This window comes from Microtus pennsylvanicus, chromosome 19 (assembly GCF_037038515.1).
Source record: "Microtus pennsylvanicus isolate mMicPen1 chromosome 19, mMicPen1.hap1, whole genome shotgun sequence".
Classification (NCBI taxonomy): Eukaryota; Metazoa; Chordata; class Mammalia; order Rodentia; family Cricetidae; genus Microtus; species Microtus pennsylvanicus.
The window spans coordinates 36573898-36594749 of NC_134597.1; the positions used below are offsets into that span (position 1 = coordinate 36573898).

At 38.4% G+C, this 20852-nt stretch overlaps 1 protein-coding gene and 1 pseudogene across 3 annotated transcripts in view; one reads left to right on the forward strand and one right to left on the reverse strand.

The window, feature by feature from the left end:
- The window catches only part of Tpk1 (thiamin pyrophosphokinase 1), a 361699-nt gene that overhangs the window by 52983 nt on the left and 287864 nt on the right, over positions 1 to 20852 (reverse strand). The window lies entirely within an intron of this gene.
- LOC142838203 (small ribosomal subunit protein eS19 pseudogene) lies at positions 17948 to 18452 on the forward strand (annotated as a pseudogene).

Here is a 20852-nt window from a genome sequence, read left to right on the forward strand (position 1 = left end):
AGATTACGTCTACATGAAGTTAATAATGCAAATAGGTTTTATTTTTATCACACCTTGCACAAGTTTAGATTTGAAAATAAAACCAAAACGTCTTTGTATTTGGTCTGTAAAAATGATACTAATATGTGGCACTCTTGAGAAGGTTTATGTTATGAAGCCTTTAGGAGGTGCAGCCTCCTGGGTGGAGCAGGTACACTACTGTCTGGAGTCAGGGGGTTTGCGACCTCACCGCATTTCCTTCTTGGTCTTTCTTCCTTCTTGTTGCGGATAAAGGTATGATTATTCAGTGTCCTTCTCCTGGCTCCTACATCATTATGAGCTTTGACCATTTGGAACCAGAACACATAATAAACTCTCTTCCTTAAGTTGCTTTTGGTCATGGTATTCAGACAACCACAGAAACCAAGGGAATATGAGAGTATACAACAAAACAAAACATCTGATTCAACAGTACTATAGCTTGTTTACTAATAAATAAGCAATATTTATTACTAATAGAGAGGACTTACTGTAGGTTAATTTTACAAATCATCTTTAGTCAGGAAGGAATCTGAATTCCTTCCCCTACATATAAAGAACGAGCTATAAAATTGAGTTCTAAAAAGAAAAGCTTTGAGGTGTATGAGATGTGAAAGGGGATATATAATCAAGTTTACAGGAAGCTTAACTACTTTAAGTAATCAACAATACAATATAAATAAAAGATGTCAGAAGTTGGTATGTCAGAATTGTACAGAAGTAGTTGCATCATAATTTACTGTCCTGGAACTGCACAGGGAAGCTCACACAGAGAGACAGATACACGCTGCCTCTCAAACGGTGAACAGCTTTAGATGAGAAAGTCAGTGGAAATAGAGTATTGGCAGCACAATGGCTTTACTTATTCATTTTTCACATCTTACACAAACAGCAGAGAGGCAGAAAACACTCTCTAATTACATGCTATCTGTGCTAATACATAGTACTAATATCAAAATAGAGAAATCTATTTAAGATACCAGTAAGAACTACACGCCAGGCATGGTGCTGCATGCCTGTAATCCCAGCACTCAGGGGAGGAGACAGGGCATTATGATTATGAGGTTCACATGGGTTCCACACCAAGTTCAAAGTCAGCCTGGGATACACAGTGAGATTCTATGTGAAAAATCACAAAGTGTTGGGGATATAGTTCAGTCAGAACTAGAGTGCTTGCCTAAGCATATTTTTCTTGATAAAAAATAAGATACATAAGAGGATGTAAATTTGACAGATAAGCAGGAACCAAAAGCTAAAAATGATAAAGATGACAAAACCCTGCTGTGAAAAGTTAAAAAATTCTTGCCAAATGAAAAGAGACAAATGTTCATGGGCCACAGGGTTCAGTATTGTTAGAAGATCACTGGGTCTGTATTATCTGATTTCAAAGCTTACAAAGCGACCGTAACTCAGACATGTGGTACAGGGATAGAGACAGGCATTTAGAACAGTGAATCACAACATAAAATACAGAAATAGACACAGACATAAGTGGATGACTGATTTCAACCAGGATGCTAAAAAGCCACTAGAACCATAGGCTAGTCACATGGAAAAATACATATATCAAGCTTTGAATATGCCATTTATAAAATCCAAATTGAAATATACCATGGATTTAAATGTAATAGCAAGACCTGTAAAATTTCTAGAATGTAAGAAAATAAAAGACTTTCTTAGGTTAGACAAAGCATTCCTAAATCAGAGAAAGAGCATGAGTTAACAAAACAAATCACAGGTTTTGATCCTACTTCCTGTTCTGGCTTTGTGGAAGCCTAACGAGTTTGGATGTTCACCTTCCTAAACCTGGATGGAGAGGGGAGGACCTTGGATTTTCCACGGGACAGGGAACCCTGACTGCTCTTCGGACTGGAGAGGGAGGAGGAGAAAAGTGGGGGGAGGGGGAGAGGGGCGGGAGGTGGGGGAGGGAAATGGGAGGCTGGGAGGAGGCGGAAATTTTTTTCTTTTCAATAAAAAACTACATAAAAAAGAAAACAAATCACTTGAACTTCCTTAGGATGTTTGCTCCTTAAAAGAAAACAAAGCACATGAAAAGAATCACAGACTGGGCATAGATGCAGACTATAGAAGGTGGAACTCAATAATCAGAAGGAACTTGCACTTCCAGCAATGAATGGAAATAGAGGCAGAGAACTCCATTGGAACACTGGACTGAGCTCCCTAAGTCCAGTTGAGGAGTGAGAGGAGTGAGAATATGAGCAAAGAGGTCCTGATGGGGACATCTACTGAAACTGTTTACTCGAGCTAATGGAAGCTCAGCAACTCCAGCCGGATAGGGAAGGATGGTCACAGAATAACATCCAAGGAAGAGCCGAGGCTCCGCAAAAGGTTCCATGGGAAACCAAAACATCCTGGCTGAGAATTACTGATTTGGTTAGGCCTTTCCCGGACAGGATGTACAGAAGACAAATAAATACTCAACCTGTAACAATCAAACAAACTATTAAATGCAAGAGCCTCACAAAATTATGTAATACATAAAATATTACTATGATAAAAAGAACATTCATAATGCCCTCTAGTTTTGCAGAAGCCTTCAAATCTGAATCTGTGTTACTGAGGTCTCCCCCTCTCACAAGGTTATTTTGTCTGTTCAGGGTCTTCTGCGGTTCCACATATATATGTTTGAGTTCTCTTTCTATTTCTATGAAGAAAATTACAGGAATTTTGATAGGAATTGTCCTTAATTCATAAGTTACCTTGCAGAGGATGAGTATTTTAACTGTATTAACTATTATTCCAATACATGAACATGGGAGTCCTGCATTTTTCTGTTGTTTTCAATTTCTTTCATTAATGTTTTGCATTTTTCAGGGTATAGGAATGGTTAAATTTATACTTAAGTATTTTACCTATTTTTGTAGTTGTAAATGAGATGGTAAATGATACATTTTGGGAGGGTAGCAATTGTTAACTTATAGATATGCTACTAACTTTTTCATTTGTTGATTTTTTTGTGTCTATGTTATGAGATAGGGATTTAAGTAGCCCCATCTGGCTTGGTTCTGAATTTGTAGATCAGGCTGGGTTTGATCTCACAATTCTCTGCCATGGCCTCCTAGGTATTCGGATAGCAGTCAAGTAATATAATCTCTATACATTTTTATATGACTGCATCATAGGTAGACAGAACAGTTTAACTCCTCCCCTTCTAACTGTGATGTCATTGATTTATTTCATATGCCCAGTTGTGCTGAGTAAGATTTCTAGCACAATGTGGGATGGAAGTTGGTACCTTGTTCTTTCCAGAGAAAAAGGTCTTCTCTATATATCCAGATGATAATATGGGTCTCACTCTTCGTTTCTTAATGTGATGTATTTGTACCGATTCTCATATGAATCTTTTTGGGCCAGGAATGATTTCCATTTTATCATGAAGACTGATTCTCTTAAAGTGTTGTTGAATATGTTTTTGAGTTTTGTTGAAGATTTCTGAATCCATGGATCCTGACTAATAATTTTCTTCATTTGGACAGTAATTGAGTGTACATGCTATCAAGGTTTTACAGCTTTATTTCTTCCATTTTGACAAGGATTAAACACAAAAATAAAATTATTTCTTTCTACAATTGTGTGTTTCAAAAATTATCAAAATAATTCAAAGATACTGTGAAGCAAAATAAACATATACCTATGTGCACCGTGTTAGATGAGAAAGTGCAATGAGACATGCCATCCATAGAGTTCAGTAACTCTGAGAAGAGTCTGCTCACACAAGTGACAGATGAATAATAGGCAAGGACCTAATTTGAGTTTGGAATTCAAATTAGGAATTTATGGACCGTTTTTAGCCAAAACATGATGCTTTGCTTTCTGATAACAACTGTATGATAATTTTGTTAACAATGACACTGTTTTTCATTAGACCGACAAAGAAAATTCATTTTTGGTCAATCAGTCATCAATCAATTAACATCCATACCATGATCCAGCTGTCTTCTTCTGGACATAGGGTCTTAGTCATGGTTTATATGGTGTCTGCAGTAGTTTGTATTCCCACAACAGTGTATTGATGATATTACTTTATTATATTATAATATTATTTGCCACCCTCACTAGCAAAACCTAGTTGTCTAAGAAATGAATGGATAAAGAAAATGTGTACATACATGTAATGAGAACATATTCAACAATAAAGAAGTATGAAATCATGACATCTGAAGAAAATGAATGGAGTTATAGCTCCTTATGCTAAGGGTGATTCAGAAATACAGGTATTATGTATTTTGTCTTGTGGTCTTCCTCTTTTCTTCTCTTCCTGCTCCATCTTCTCTTTTTTTCACACACACACACACACACACACACACACACACACACACACACACACACAATTTCTGCATCTACACGAAAGCATGCAGAAACACTGACTGGAAACTCAGAGGAAAGGAAGAGCATATAGAGTTATAAGGGGCATGAAAGGGGAACACGAGGGTAGAACACGTGTGACGTGAGAACAGGAGGAACTAACTGGAGGAAAGAAGGAGGTAGGTGGGGAGGCCAGGAGATGAAGAGGACTGTGATGACATCCCTGAATGACAAATAACACACTGAAACTTTCTAGAATGTCTAGAAGAGTAATGAAAAATTACAAAAGCAGGCATATTATCAACACATATGCTGTATTGGAACTAGTTAAATGTCATGTTTAGCTCTGTATAACACAATTCTCTGCATAGTAAATCAGCTAGAGTTACATTTTTGAGATAAGGTAATAATTTTAAAGATACAGGAAAATATTTTCAAGTAGAAAAAGTAACTGTGGAAAAAATGTTCATTACTGTCACCTTTTTGGCTAAATCACACACATAGAGAAGTGCAAAAAGACAGAAAATATTTTAAGGGGACAAATTCTGTAATTCTAGAAACAGTTATCCATAAAGGTTTGATTGTAATGAGACTTCAACCTTTTTCTGTTTTAGTTACTTATTTTATTTAAGGGTAGTGAGAAGTCAATAGAAACAAAGTAAAGCATTTCATTCTGATGTAGCAACTACTGATGTAAATTTAAACAGTTACCTTAGACTGCTTCTAGCCCTCCTAAGAAAGAACTACAAAGACACAAGAAAAAGTTTCTATACTTTTATTTAATTATTTTAAATTTTATATATATGCCGAGGTCATATTTCAATTAAACTCTTATCAACTCATTCAATGATTGCCATGATAAATGTTTTTTTTTAATGATGTGCAAAAACATTCTGGAAGAATTCTTTTCAGAATCCTCAAAGTGTTACTAAAACTCAGAGTTGGAATGACACATGAAATATAACCAACACCTAGGACAGCATTTCCCCTTTCTATCGTAAAATAAGTGATGTCAGCTTACACAAACACAGCCTAGAAAGCAACTGAGAAGTTTTCATGATGTCTCTTGATAAATGCTACCATTGCCAACCTCAACAATTTTTTAAGGCATCTTAAAATAGCAATTTGTTTGCCCGTTTCCAAACAAATAGTTCCATTTATGCAAAAGCACAGCCTTCAGTATGTGGTAAGAAATTTGCTTTTTGCTTGCATTCTGTCTGTTCCAGAGGGGCAACCATCCCAAGCCATCTGCCTTTGACATCCAAGGTTAGAGTTACTCTAGCTTCTATGTCTCTAGCACTACCCAGGATGCTCTTTGTTCTATTAAAATGAATTTAAAAGACTTGCCTGGGGATACCCATCCATCCACAAGTTAGTTCTATTAATTCACTAGTAAGTACCCAGCAGAACATGTAAACTCAGTTTGAATAGCAGGTTTCTCAATGGGTTGCCTTCCTGTGAAGCTAACTACTAAGTGTACGCTGTGTTAAATGTACAGTCCACTTTAGGTAGCAAATGAAAAACACCTCCATCACACTTGACATTTCACAGTTGGTAAGAATTGATGGGATTAGTTCTATCAATTTCCCATTACTGAGCTCTGAAACAAGGCTTTAGAACTATAGAAAATTTGGCTCCTTTGCAGGAAACAAGATTTTGATGGTAAGAATAAGAATGGCCCATAGGCTCATATGTTTGGATATTTGGTCCCTAGTTAGTGGAATTCTTTTGGGAAGAATTAGGAGGTGTGGCCTTTTTGTGTGTGTGTGTGTGTGTGTGTGTGTGTGTGTGTGTGTGTAAATGGGTGTGAGATCTGAGGTTACAAAAGCATATACCAAATAAATGGGCTGAGAAAAAAATCAGAGAAATGTCACCCTTCACAATAGCCACAAATAACATAAAATATCTTGGAGTAACTCTAACCAAACAAATGAAAGACATGTATGACAAGAACTTTAAGTATTTGAAGAAAGAAATTGAAGCAAAACCAGAAAATGGAAATATCTCCCATGCTCTTGGGTAGGTAGAATTAACATAGTAAAAATTGCAGTCTTAGCAAAAGCAACCTACAAATTCAATGCAATGCTCATCAGAATCTCACCAAAATTCTTCACAGATCTTGAAAGAACAATACATGGTTTAATATGGAAAAACAAAACACCCAAGATAGGCAAAACAATCCTGTACAATAAAGGAACTTCTGGAGGTAACACAATCCCTGACTTCAAACCCTACTACAGAGTTCCAGTACTGGAAACAGCGTGGTTTTGGCATAAAAACAGACAGGAGGACCAATGGAATCGAATCAAAGATCTGGATTTCCATTCACACACCTATTTGACAAGAACTTTATGTCTTTGAAGAAAGAAATTGAAGAGGACACCAGAAAATGGAAAGATCTTCCTTGCTCCTGGATTGGGAGGATCAACATAGTAAAAATGGCAATTCTACCCAAAAGCAATCTATAGATTCAATGCAATCCCCATCAAAATCCCATCAAAATTCTTCACAGATCTGGAGAAGACAATAATCAACTTTATTTGGAAGAACAAAAAACCCAGGATAGCCAAAACAATCTTATACAACAAAGGATTGTCTGGAGGCATTACCATCCCTGACTTCAAACTCTACTACAGAGCTACAGTATTGAAAACAGCTTGGTATTGGCATAAAAACAGAGAAGTCGACCAATGGAATCGAATAGAAGACCCTGACATTAACCCTCAAACCTATGAACACCTGATTTTCGATAAAGGAGCTAAAAGTATACAATGGAAATAAGAGAGCATCTTCAACAAATTGTGCTGGCAAAACTGGATGTCAACCTGTAGAAGAATGAAAATAGATCCATATCTATCACCATGCACAAAACTCAAGTCCAAATGGATTAAAGACCTCAATATCAGTCCGAACACACTGAACCTGATAGAAGAGAAAGTGGGAAGTACTCTACAACACATAGGCACAGGAGACCACTTCTTACGTATAACCCCAGCTGCACAGACATTAAGGACCTCATTGAATAAATGGGACCTCCTGAGACTGAGAAGCTTCTGTAAAGCAAAGGACACTGTCGCTAATTCACACACCTACAAACACCTGATTTTTGACAAAGAAGCAAAAAATATAAAATGAAAAGAAAGCATATTTAACAAATGTTGCTGGCGTAACTGGATATCAACGTGTACAAGAATGAAAACAGATCCATATCTATAAGTATGTACAAAACTCAAATCCAAATGGATCAAAGACTTCAACAAAAACCAACCACACTGAACAACATAGAAGAGAAATTGGGAAGTAAACTTGAATGCATTGGCACAGCAGACCATTTCCTAAATATAACCCCAGTAGCACAGACACTGAGAGAAACAATTAATAAATGGGACCTCCTGAAACTGAGAAGCTTCTTTAAAGTAAAGAACAAGTTCAACAAGACAAAATGGCAGCCTACAGAATGGGAAAGGATCTTCACTAATTCCACATCAGAAAGAAGACTGATCTCCAAATTATACAAAGAACTCAAGAAATAGGTCATGAAAAAAAAAAAAACAAATAATCCAAGAAAAAATGGGGTACTGACCTAAAGAGAGAACTCCCAACAGATGAACCTAGAATGGCTGGAACACACTTAAGGAAATGCTCAACATCCTTAACCATCAGAGAAATGCAAGTCAAAACAACTCTGAGATTCCATCTTACACATGCAAGAATGGTCAAGATCAAAAACACTGATGGCAGCTTATGTTGGAGAGGATGTGGGGTAAAAGGAACACTCCTCCATTGCTGGTAAGAATATAAACTGGCATAGCCACTTTGGAAATCAGTATGGCAATTTCTCATAAAATTAGGAAACAATTTACCCCAAGACCCAGCAATACCAGTTTTGGGTATATACCAAAAGGATGCTCAATCATACCACAAGGACATGTGCTCAACTATGTTCACAGTAGCGCTGCTTGTCACAGTCAGAACATGGAATTAATCTAAATGCCCCTTGACCAAAAAATGGATAAGGAAAATGTGGTACACTTACACAATGGAGTACTACACAGCAGAAAAAAATACTGACATCTTGAAATTTGTGGGCAAATGGATAAATCTAGGAAATATTATATTAAGTGAGGTAACCCAGATAGATAAGTATCATATATACTGTCATAAGTTGCTTTTAGATATAAAGCAAAAAAATTAGCCTACAATTCATAACCCCAGAGAACTTAGATAGCAATGATAATCCTAAGAGAGACATAAATGAATCTAATCTGCATGGCAAGTAGAAAAAGACAAGATTTATGAATAAATTGTGAGCATGGGGGCCATGGGAGAGAGAAGAGAAGGAAGGGAGCAAAGAAAAATATATAGCTCAATAAAAACAATAAAAAGGAAACTTCCAGTCACCAAACAGAAAAAGGACTGCTAGAATGTGACCAAAACAGGATAGCTGCATCTACTGTCATCTCCAATGTTCTTCATCAATGGCCTAGAATTTTCTGTGTCTGTCCTTTGATTTCTGTGGTTAAATTATTCCTTAGTACTTTATTTTTGGATGATATTGCAGATTGGATTATTTTTCATGTGGCTTGTTTTTAAATGTATAGAAACTCTACTCAATTTTCTGTTTTCTTTTGATTCCGTGACATCACTGAATTTGTTTCCTGGATTACAAAAAGCTTCTGATGGAGGTTTTCAAAATTCTTCTCCATGACACAATACATGTAAACAAACAAACAAACCTCAAAAAGTGCACACCAGGCACAGTGTCGGCCTTCAACCTGTGGATCAGGATGCAAGATCTTAACTACTTTTTCAGCTCCATGCCTGTCACTAAGCTCCCTGACCTGATCATGGACTCATCCTCTGACACTGTAAGCAACTTCCAATTGAATGCTTTCTTTTATAAGTTGTCTTGGTCATGGTGTCTCTTCACAGCAGGAAAGTAACAAGGACAAATATTTTCAACATTTCATTATCATACAAATACAATTTTAGTCAGATAGAAAATAGGAAAAAGCATCCATAATATTATTACTTAAATAAATTTTCCAATACTTATTTTTCATGGATATAGTTAATTTTTTTGGTGCATTCAACTGCAACAACATACTTTTATATCTGTTTCTTGTTTGTTCGTTTTTTAGGTCTATATTAAATTAAAAAATTGCTGAGAAGCTTTCTTCTTGAGTGTGGTGATGTACCCTTTCCTGGGCTTGTGGGTGGGGTCAGGGAGTTGCTATACATTTGAACACTCCATTCCTGATTCTGTTATCATGTGACTGAGTCAAATTTTCAGGTCAGAATCTACTCCACAGTAAGACTGACGTGCTTAAAGCTTCAAGGCTATGCCAGACAATAGAAAATTACTCAATCCTGCCTGCCTTTTGATGTCTAATTCTGTTTTCTTGGATTTCCCCTTGTCCGCTTCCAGAATATTGCTTTTTCTCCTTTCATAGGAAGTGGAGTTTTCTCACAGAATGCATAACACAAAGCAAAGTGAATTCTAAAGCAAGCTGCAGTTGGTAAGTGAGAAAGATGCTAACCCATGTCCACTAGCTGTTACAGTTGAACAACTCTTAGGAAGATCCTGATAGCTGATGAGCTATGCAGAGGTGTCATATATGGGAACTCTTGGTCTTGTGATTTTTGTTTAAGTTTTCAATCAACTTACTTATGATTTTTCTTCTTCTCCTCTTCTTCTACCTTCTCTAGTTTTTTGACTGCATAGTAAGTCTGTAAGTTTAAGTTCTCACTGTATCTTTACTTCACTTGACATCCTATGTTTACCATCTTACTCTGTTTTTCTCTTCTTGAGAAAAACTTTACTCAGAAAGGGGCTGGAAGATTGCTAAGTTGGTAAAATTCCCAATATGCAAGTCTTAGGATTTGAGGGCAAGTTCCAGCAGCCATGTAAAACTGCCAGCACAGTGGCCCAAGTGTGTAACCCCAGTGCTGGGGAGGAAGAGAGAGAGTTAGCTGGTCTAGCCGAATAGGTGAGTTCTGGGCCACAGTGAGAGACCATTTTTCTTTCTTTTTTTTTTTATTGATAAAAGAAGAATAAAGAAAAAAAATTTTCCACCTCCTCCCAGCCTCCCCTTTCCCTCCCCCTCCTCCCACTCTTCTCCCCCTCCTCCCACTCTTCTCCCCCTCCTCCCACCCCTCTCCCCTTCCCCCCACTCCTCTCCCCCTCTCTCTCCAGTCCAAAGAGCAGTCAGGGTTCCCTGCCCTGTGGTAAGTCCTAGGTCCTCCCCCCTCCGTCCATATCTAGGAAGGTGAACATCCAAACTGGCTAGGCTCCCACCAAGCCAGCAGATTGCGTAGGATCAAAACTGCGTGCCGTTGTCCTTGGCGGAGAGACCATTTTTCAAAAACAAGGTGAATGACTTCTGAACAACATCTGCTGCGGGCTTCTGACCACCATACATATAAGGTATATATCTGCATTTGTGCCCACAAAAACACATGTTCACCTATAGAGGAGCTGGGCCTCCACCAGAGAGAGAGAGAGAGAGAGAGAGAGAGAGAGAGAGAGAGAGAGAGAGAGAGAGAGAGAGACATAATACAATGTGGTAAACAACACTCTCCAGCAACTGTCTCCCAATGTAAACATTCACTTATACAACTAATATATTCTTTAGCATAAATTTCTCATTTATTGATAAAGTTTATCATGAATTTGCCATTGCATAATAAAGATAATAATAAACAGCTTTATTCATGTCTTTCTAGGATGTAGGCTTCCAGTATCATTTCGCTTCAAGTGGATCTCTTATGGACTTCACACAATTCTTTTAATCTAATCTTTTATTTTTAAATTAGTTTGTCTTATCCATGTGTTTATTTTTTGTTGGAAGAAAATATACAATATATATCGTTTACATACAAAAATATCTACCACCATCTAGACTGGAACTTCCTAAACTTTTGTGGGAGTTCGATTCGGTTAGCCAATGGTATTTGGGGGTGACTTGCCATGGGTGTGGTTTTCTCTAGAGACTTAATGGGATAAAATAGAGGATAAGGTCAAGGGCAAGCCTTGAGGTTTTGTCCTTATTGCCCTTGGGAGAGGGACGAGACAGGAGCAGCAGGATCAAGCGCCCAAACATTAAATAGTCCTATATTTATTAATATTGAAAATCCCTTCCAATTCCCAGAATTGGACACAAGGACTAGTTTTCTGACTTGAATGGAAATTTCAGGAACAGAGTGTCTAGCCCAGGAAACAGTCAGAAGTCAGTGGTGAAAAATCTGGGGCAGGAGTCTTCCTGGATCCGAAGAAGCAAAAGTCTTCAGTTGCTACATCCCTCTGTAATGAGCAGCTGCTGTTTCTTGGCATAGACTAATTGAACAGACACAGTTCTGGTAAATAAAAAATAAACACAGTCCCTTCCTTTTCAGCCACTACCCATTACTACCCATCAATGCAGAGGTTGTTCCCATTTGGAACGGTATTTTAACGGCCCCATTTGCTTTTCTCAGATCAATGTGATGGCTGCAAACAGCAATCAAGGAATAATTCAAGAGTTAACGTTCAAAGGGGCACAGACAACACAGGTGCCTGAAAAAGAACTGCATTCAGGGTTAGAGTTTCCACATCTTCATCTTTCATTTGTGGTTCTTACTATCTCTGCTTCCTTCCCAAAGGCATCTTTATTTGCTTTACAGATTGTTAGCCTTCTAAATATCTGTTGATAGTCCTATTTCAAAACGTTTAACACATCTTTTAAAGAATAAGGCTGAAGTCACTATAATTTTATTTCTAGGGAAGGTTTGAGTAGATATCCTTTTAAAGGAGCAACTGGGGTCTCTTGGCCTTTTCCTGACAACAGAGAAACAATTTTTCATTAAGTATTCTAAATGTGGCATGGCAAGGAAATGCAAATAGGTTTTTTTAAAAAAATATTATTAAAGTAGAAAAGAGTTATATAAGTTTACAGTGAGGTATGCTTAGAGGCCAATTCATTTAGGGATATATTATGCTTCAGAATTCCACTGGACAAAACTATCACCAGTTGGTAAAATTCCAGTGGTACATGAAGGGAGAGTTGTGCAAAATGTATGTGGAAAAAGAGAGGGAGAGGGAAAGTGAGTGGGAGAAGATATAAATGAATATAAGAAAGAGGAACAACCCAGGGGAGGGTCTCTCTCCTTCCCTCTTTATGTGGAGAGTGAACTCTGAAAGGTTATGGGATTAGTTTAGTGATGATCATCTTTAGTAGTGTTCAGATGCTGGGCTAATTTGGTCACAAAACATCAACTAATGATAGCGTTTTCTGAAATAGTTATATGGGTGAAGTTCTACATAATATTACACAAAGGATTATGATAGGAAGAAAAAACAACAGTAGTGGTGGAAATAGAAAAATCATTGATAGCCACTGAATAAAACATTAAAAAGTTAAGTCCACAATTTCTTTATTCTCCTTTTAAATGGTTTTATCAATAACAAGTAGAGGAGACTATGGAGTTTCTTACTATTTCTGGACCCTGATTATGATTGTCGATTTTTCTGGAAAAGCTTTCAATTAAACTCTAAAGGAACTGAGTAGGAAGGAGCTCAGGAAAGGGGTGCATGTGGGTGAGTGTACAGCTGGGAAGGAGCAAAGTAGAAAAATCACCCAATTCTCTATTCATCTTCCTAGGATGAAATCAACATTGCAACTCACAGGTTCAGAGCCCAGGTATCCAAGGACTTGGATACACATGTGGAAACTGATGGCCAGTTTATTTTGCTTTATAGCGTTCACATTCTGACAAACTGACATTTGATTCAAGGGAGAGAGACTCCTAACTCCTGTCTTTTCTTCATAGTCAAATGATAAGGGAAGGGTACATAAGCTAGTTAGAATGTCTGAACTGGCATCTGACAAAGATTCATGTCTCTGAGTAATGAACAATTGATTTAAAATGTCCACTTGGATTATTAGGTCTGTTATTTTTAATGGGCCAATTTCATCTTATCCTTTGTTTGAAAAACCATGAATTTAAAGGGTGGACTGGGAAATAAATGGCCCAAGCAGAACAATGAAAGATGTGACCTATAGGAAAATAACTTCCTTTGCATGAAGGTAAATCTACCAGAGAAAGTTCTAGATAAAAGTATACGGCAAATGTTGTCTAGCTCCTTACAGGATGTTCCTTTAGGGAAACAGCTGATTCAGATGCCTCTCCTGCTGTCCCCAGGGATACTGAAGGGATGCACCTCCAGCTGTTGCCTCTGACCAGACTCCATGCAGAGACGGAGGAGCCAGGAGGAAGGAGGAGCCAGTCTCCTAAAGTCCTGTGTGGAGGAGTCTCAGCTCACCCCTGGATTGATGTCGGTGGACATTTCTTTGTAGAAGAAACGTTTCCTGTACCAGAGCTACTGCTCTTCTGGGCCTGCTTCCAGTGGAGTGGATTCCCATAGATGTGCTCCTAGGGAAGGCATTTTTGAGGAAGTAATTACATGTGTAATGAAAAGAGACTTAAAGAGCGTTACAGGAGCCCAGGGGCCAGGATATTGCCTATCCTTTGTCTTTTTGTCTCTGCACTTATTTTCTAATTAAATGGTGAAAATCACATCTGCAGAATTCATTATCTTGGGCTCAGTAGTTTCTCTTCTGAGCATTTATTTTCAAAGAATCATATGCAGAGATCAAACACCATGCACATATGTGTCTGTCATACCATTTATTTATAATGGTAAAAGCATCTAACTGTCCAAGAGAAATAAACATGCAAGCTCATACTCCACTGAGTATTATTCAAGGAAAGCAGACTTTCACGAGCACCATCTACAGCATAACATATGCCTGCGTTAAGTCCACTTAAGGACAGTATGTAAATGGTGTGTATACAGCATCACTAGGCACTCTGGAAGCATGAGAGGAAATATAAAAAAATGTTATTAGTTGTGTTTTGATGGCATAACAACTCATGACATTATATTGTAACTAAGATACAAAGCTCCCTCATTTTTCCTGGCAGTCCCAAATTTTCTCTAGTGTCTATACTCTCTGTCTCTGTCTCTGTGTCTCTGTCTCTGTCTGTCTGTCTGTCTCTCTGTCTCTCTGTCTCTCTCTCTCTCTCTCTCTCTCTCACACACACACACACACACACACACACACACACACACCAAAAGCCTAACAAAACAAAACCCAAACTACAGTTTTCTCTTAATCTAGGACCCTTGATCAGAATGAAATGAAATAAGGACCCTGATTGAATTAGAAAGGTCAGTGACATGAGTTCGGAGTCACACAGGCCTATATAGTATCACTGGAAACCAAGAGTTTTAGTTTAGTGCAAATTCAGTGAAACTATTTAGTGTGTGGCTTGTTGAAGGAGCCAATCTAGCGCTAATTCCATACAGCTACAGTATTCTAAAAAAGACCAGAGCAAACCACTTATATATGGACCATTCAGTCTAGTTTAGAGTATCCTGCCTAGTTATTGGCTGGACATTTTAAGACTGTCTTTGCTGACCTACAGCACCTGTACAGAACATTGTGTAGAAAGTATTGTCAGAAAATGGTATATGGGAGTGATTATGGTAGGGGAATCTATTTTATGAGATTATTAACAACATCATTAAAAGAATTTAAATTCAGGTCCCCTCCATGGATGAATAATACTTCTCCTAGAAGCCATAGGTTGTTAGATGGAAATCCCAGTGTCAGATATGTTGTATTTCTCTAAGAGTTGTTGGTGAGGTCCCAGATGTCCCCAAACAATACAGATGATTGACTATTATGGATGTATTATCTTTTACTGAATCCTAGAATTAGTTATTTTCAAAATTATGTTTCCTGTCCTATATGCTTATGGTTAATTTCTTTCTTGTTTTTTTTTTTTGTCTATTGAAGTGCATTTTTTTGATGACCTATTGAAAGTACCACCATACTCTTTATGGAACAAAAATGACATGGTATGGGGACATTAGTCACTAATTTAACCTTAGAAGGATGTGTGACTAGGTTCCAGTCCTCAGTCCACATCTGCTCTGTCTCACTGTCTCGTTCTGTTGTTTTCTTCTAAGAACTGGGACAGTCATAGCACACACACACACACACACACACACACACACACACACACACACACCTGGACCTGATTTAGCAACCCAGTTCTTAGAGCTCTGAATTCTAAGTCATACTTCATTATGGTCATGTTTGGCATCTTGACGTGGTCTTTTCAGATGACCTGCAAAGCAGGAACAGTGAGAATAAGACAGTCCACACAAAGTGTGTTATGTGTTGTGGACTCCAGAGGAAATGGGAGGGTCAGATATTGGCCATGAAACCTCTGCTGTACTACCTGTATGTCAGAAGCTTAAAAAAAATTTCCTTTTTATGCTTGTTTATTTTTTTAATCTAATACATATATTATGCCCTTAAGTTAAAAAACTGCATTTATGGATGTTTTCCTTTATGTATGTCTGTGTACCATCTATATGAAATATCCAGAAAGGTTAGAAAAGGGCATTGGATCACCTCGAACTGGAGTTACAGATGGCTATGAGATGATATGTGGGTGTTGAGAAACAAATCTGGGTCTTCTATAAGAACAGTAATTGCTCTTAACTGCTGATCTATGTCTCTGGTTCCTGCTGTTTATGTATTTCAATCAGAAATTCAAATAGTCAATTTACAGAACCAAAACCCATGACGCCCAAACCCATACACACTCATATATAACTTTATAGAGATGCGTAGAAACCATATTAACTGCGGTGCACTGGACAATTCGACTCATCACTTGTAATAACAACACTATAGTGTTTAAATATGAGTCTTCAGTTGTACCAGCTAGTGGGCTCGCCTTAGAACATGGGTCTTTTAATGTGAGACATCAATCATCATCAGACATGAAGTATCATTTGTCTAGCATTTTTAATTCACCATTGAATGAAAAAAGAAAGAAAGAAAAGAAAGGAAGAAGAAAGAGTATGACTACTTCTAAATTATGGAGAAGGTTTATTATAGATATGAGGAAGAGCCTAAGAAGAAGTGTCTAAAAGAGTCTAGACTTGACCTTTGACCTCATAGGCAGACTGAACCAGTAGTTCATATGCTGACGGCGGCAGGGCAGGTGAGAGGAAAAGGGAAGAGGGAGAGAGGAATCAGGAGCAGTAGCCAGGAGGGCAAGAGGTCCTAAAGGTGATAAAGAACCAGCAGAGTCAAAATGGATGAATTATATAGGGAAGAACAGCAGGGGGAGGGAAGAATTTTTGGGTAGGGGCAGGCTATGCCAGCCAGGAGGACCCTGGAACAGGTAGGGACTGAGAGATGCTGGCAGAACCTGGCAGCCAGAGTCTGGGGGTTTGAGACCTAACAAATCACGCTACAGAACTTTTCTAGTTCTTTTTTTTTAAACTTTAATTAGCAATTTTCTAACTTAGAAAGTGAAAAACAAAATTAAAAAAAACAAACCAAAATAAAATAAAAGAAACAAACAAAAACAACCTGGGAAAGAGAAGGCCAGCGAAGTTGGCATTCCTCCTTGAACATGCTCTTCCTCACCCTATCCAATCACTTCAAGAAACTGAGCAAGCGCTGCACTTTTAAACCGATCCTAATTCATTGCTTAGCATTTCCATTTCCAGCTGGCCACAGGCTGTTTCCAAGAGTGCAGAGCAAAGCACAGAAAGTCATCAATCATTCATCAGTTACAATTACTATTTGCATCCGCTTATCTAATCACAGTCTGCAGAAACTACCAGCAACTAACAGTTCAAAATCAGTTTAACACAGACACAACGGGGTGATTATAATATTCTAGCATTATCTAATACACATGGCTGCCCTGTTCATGTTTCATTTAAAAGAACAATGCATGTTCTGTCTTGTCCACATCACACACACGGAGGAAAAAGAGAACAGAATATTATACAGTAATGGGAATGTCTGGGTAATTGCATGCCATGTATCTTCAAACCATTAAGGCATAAATATGTTGAGCTCTAATTTCTGGGATTGTAGTCTACTGTATATTCCTTATTTTTTTATTTTTTATTTTTTGTGAAATAACCACAGAAAATGTATCCTCAGCTATTCCAGATCTATCTTTCCAACCATATTTTTACTTCTGGTTGTTGCCTTTCTTTCTTCATTGTTTCTACATCTGGTTCTTTTCACATTTAGAAATGACTTTGACTGTTCTACATAGTTTAAAAATATTAACTACTTTAGAATTTTATTCATTTTATTTTGATACTTATATTCCTTTCTAAGTCCTTCCATCTCCCCCAATTCCATACCTTCTCTATTTTGTGTGCTTGTGCTTGATAGTTTTATATCAACTTGACACATGTGAAAGTCACTTGAGCAAAGGGAACCTCAAATGCCTTCGTAAGATCAGGTTGGGCCAGCATGTAAAGCATTTGCTTAACTAGCAATTGACAGGGAGTGCCTAGCCCATGGAGCGTGGGTGGTGCTATTGCTGCCCTGGTGGTCCTGGGTCCTACAAGAAAGCAGGCTGAACAAGCCATGAGGAGCAAGTCAATGTGTAGCCCCCTCTGCCCCTACCACCTTGCTTCTGCGTCAGCTCCTGTCTCTAGGTTCTGGTCCTGTTTCAACTCCTGTCTTGACTTCCTTCAATGGTGTCCTATAAAAGAATGAGCCAGCCCTTTCCCCTGGCTAGCAGCGCGGAGGCCGCACGATGCCTGGAGTTACTGTAAAAGACAATAACCAGCAGGAGTTCGTCAGAGCTCTGACAGCCTTCCTCAAAAAGTCCGGGAAGCTGAAAGTCCCCGAATGGGTGGACACAGTCAAGCTGGCCAAACATAAAGAGCTTGCCCCCTATGATGAGAACTGGTTCTACACACGAGCTGCCTCTACAGCACGGCACCTGTACCTGCGTGGTGGTGCCGGGGTTGGCTCCATGACCAAGATCTATGGAGGACGGCAGAGAAACGGTGTCAGGCCCAGCCACTTCAGCAGAGGCTCCAAGAGTGTGGCCTGCCGCGTTCTCCAAGCCCTGGAGGGACTGAAAATGGTGGAAAAGGACCAGGTCGGGGGCCGCAAGCTAACACCTCAGGGACACAGAGATCTGGACAGGATTGCCGGACAGGTGGCAGCTGCCAACAAGAAGCATTAGGACAAAGGATGCTGGGTTAATAAATTGCCTCATTCATAAAAAAACAAAAAAAGAGCCAAATAAACCCTTTCCTCCCCAACTTTCTCTCTGGTCACGGTGTTTTATCACAGCAATAGAACTCCTAACTAAGACAATCCTTGCTTTGTCTTTAACTCCCACTGAGCCCTACTGATGCTGCACATGTACTCTTAGGTGTGTGGCCATTTACTGGAACATGTTAGAGCTACCAGGGGCCACACTCTTAAAGAAAGCGTACTCTCCTCTTTTAGGGAGTCATGAACTACTAATAGCGCCTCATTGGTGTGCTCACTTCCCCCTGCATTCTGGGCTTTTGTCTGTTTTGAGCTTGTGCAGGCCTCGTACATGCCATCACAGCTGCTGTGAATGCATATGTGCAACTGTCCTACTGTGTTCACAAAGCACTGCTTCCACGTGCTACCTGTCACCTCTGGTGTTTTACAGACCTTCTGCCCTGCTCTTCCACAATGATTCCCGAGTCCTAGGAGGCAGGAATGTTATAACACATGCACCATTCAGGGCAGAACACACCAGTCTATTCTTTGCATCTTGACCAGTTGCACATCTCTGTGATAGCAGCTATTTGCTTCAAAAAGAAGTTTCTCTGAGTTTCAAGAGATGGAACCCACAATGGTACAGTTACTGGGGCTACAAACTTTTGGCTTGATAGGCCATAGCCCGTAGGGGAGAACTTATCTTTCAAGCTTCATATTTGGAGTACCTGATACTTCCTTTTTCATAGTTGTGAAAATGTGCATATTTGCCTGCTCATGAAGATTCACACCTTACTGGCTTTCTACAGAGTGATTTCTGTTAACCTCCCATTATGTATTTATCCTGCTCACTTGCCTTCCATTCTATGTAACACGGCTTACAGTTCTTAAATTCTTAAAATTTGTTTTCCAATCTTCAATTTGAAGATGTTGTTATGTATTTCATATGGTTTATCCATGTCACATGGAAGCAAGTAGAACAGTTAACTGATATTAAAGTCATTTAAGGTGACCTTATTGTTGGATTGAGTTAGCAGAGTCATAGTTTCTGTCGAGGAATTCGCATCTTGCTGCTCTTCATGCTTGTGATTTTACAGTCTTAACTAAACTCAAGAAGCTGAGGACAATATGGGGAAGACAATAGGGAATTAGCTGCCAGGTTATACCGAATGAAGCAACTATATTTCTTTGTTCTTCAGGTAAAATGGATAGCTTTTCTTTTCATCTTAGTTGACAGACACAGCACCAACGTGGCCATGGGTGGGAGGTCTGGTAGGTTTGTCCTTGCCTGCAGTGTGATAATTAGGTTCAAGTAGAAGGTCCAGGTGGGTTGCAAAGTTGCTCAATTGCTCATTTCTAATATATTCTGCCAGGAATGCCCATTTTCTCTTTTTTTGTATTCATCTTGTGATATGGTCCAGCTTGACTCAAATCTAAATTATGAATTCCTTTCAAATAACAGTGATTTTCCCTATATATATTTCAGGCTGCAATTTTTCCTTGAATATGCATATATCATTTTCCTGATATATTTAAAGAATCTCACTTTGTCCAAGCGAGTATGGTGCTCTTCAGATGAAACAGCACACACTGCACACAAATAGTACTGAAATATGTTTCTTGAGCTTGGATTTTCAAAAGATCGTTGTTTGGAGGAAAGTTATCCCTTATGATTTGTTATTTGGCAAGTAGATTTTCTCAGATGGTTGGTAAACCACACAATGACCATTAATGGTCAAGCCAATTTGCAAAGAACCACAATATCTATGTGAAAGTACAATTTGAATGGGTTTTGCAATAGTATAATTTAAAATTATTTTTGTAAATATTATGTTGATAGGTTGTCAAATGCATTTATCAAAGATATATCATGAAACTAGACTCCATTTAAAGATATTCTATAACAATGAAAATGGGCTAAAACTTTCATCTCCAGTTAAGCATTACTATGTAAAGGGATAATGAGATTTATGGAACATCAGTTCTATAAATATATCTAACTATATATACCATTTGTTGGAGGTCATATGTAAAATGAAGTATGCAGAAAAAAATTAAAAGCATTCTTTGCTCATATATTTTTAAATGTGATATTCAAACTATTTATTCAGGAGAATTTCCTAATACACTAGTAAGCATGCTGCAGGATATTTTAGAAAAGCAATGAAGGCTTAGTAATGCATTCTTTCCCAGTCTTTTTCACCCTAAAAAACAAATGAGGCAAGAATTTCTTTTCAGTTAGTGACTTCAGCACTTCCTCTCCATCACCTCATTTATCACTTTATCCCATGCATAGCTGAGTTGATTACACTGGTAAGAATTGGCCCCAGCTCTTCTACTAGATGCTAAGCCCTCTGGAGGCAGATCCAGGATTTGACATCTTTTGTGCAGCCCAGCAGCAGAATTCCCATTGTGTCACATATTGGT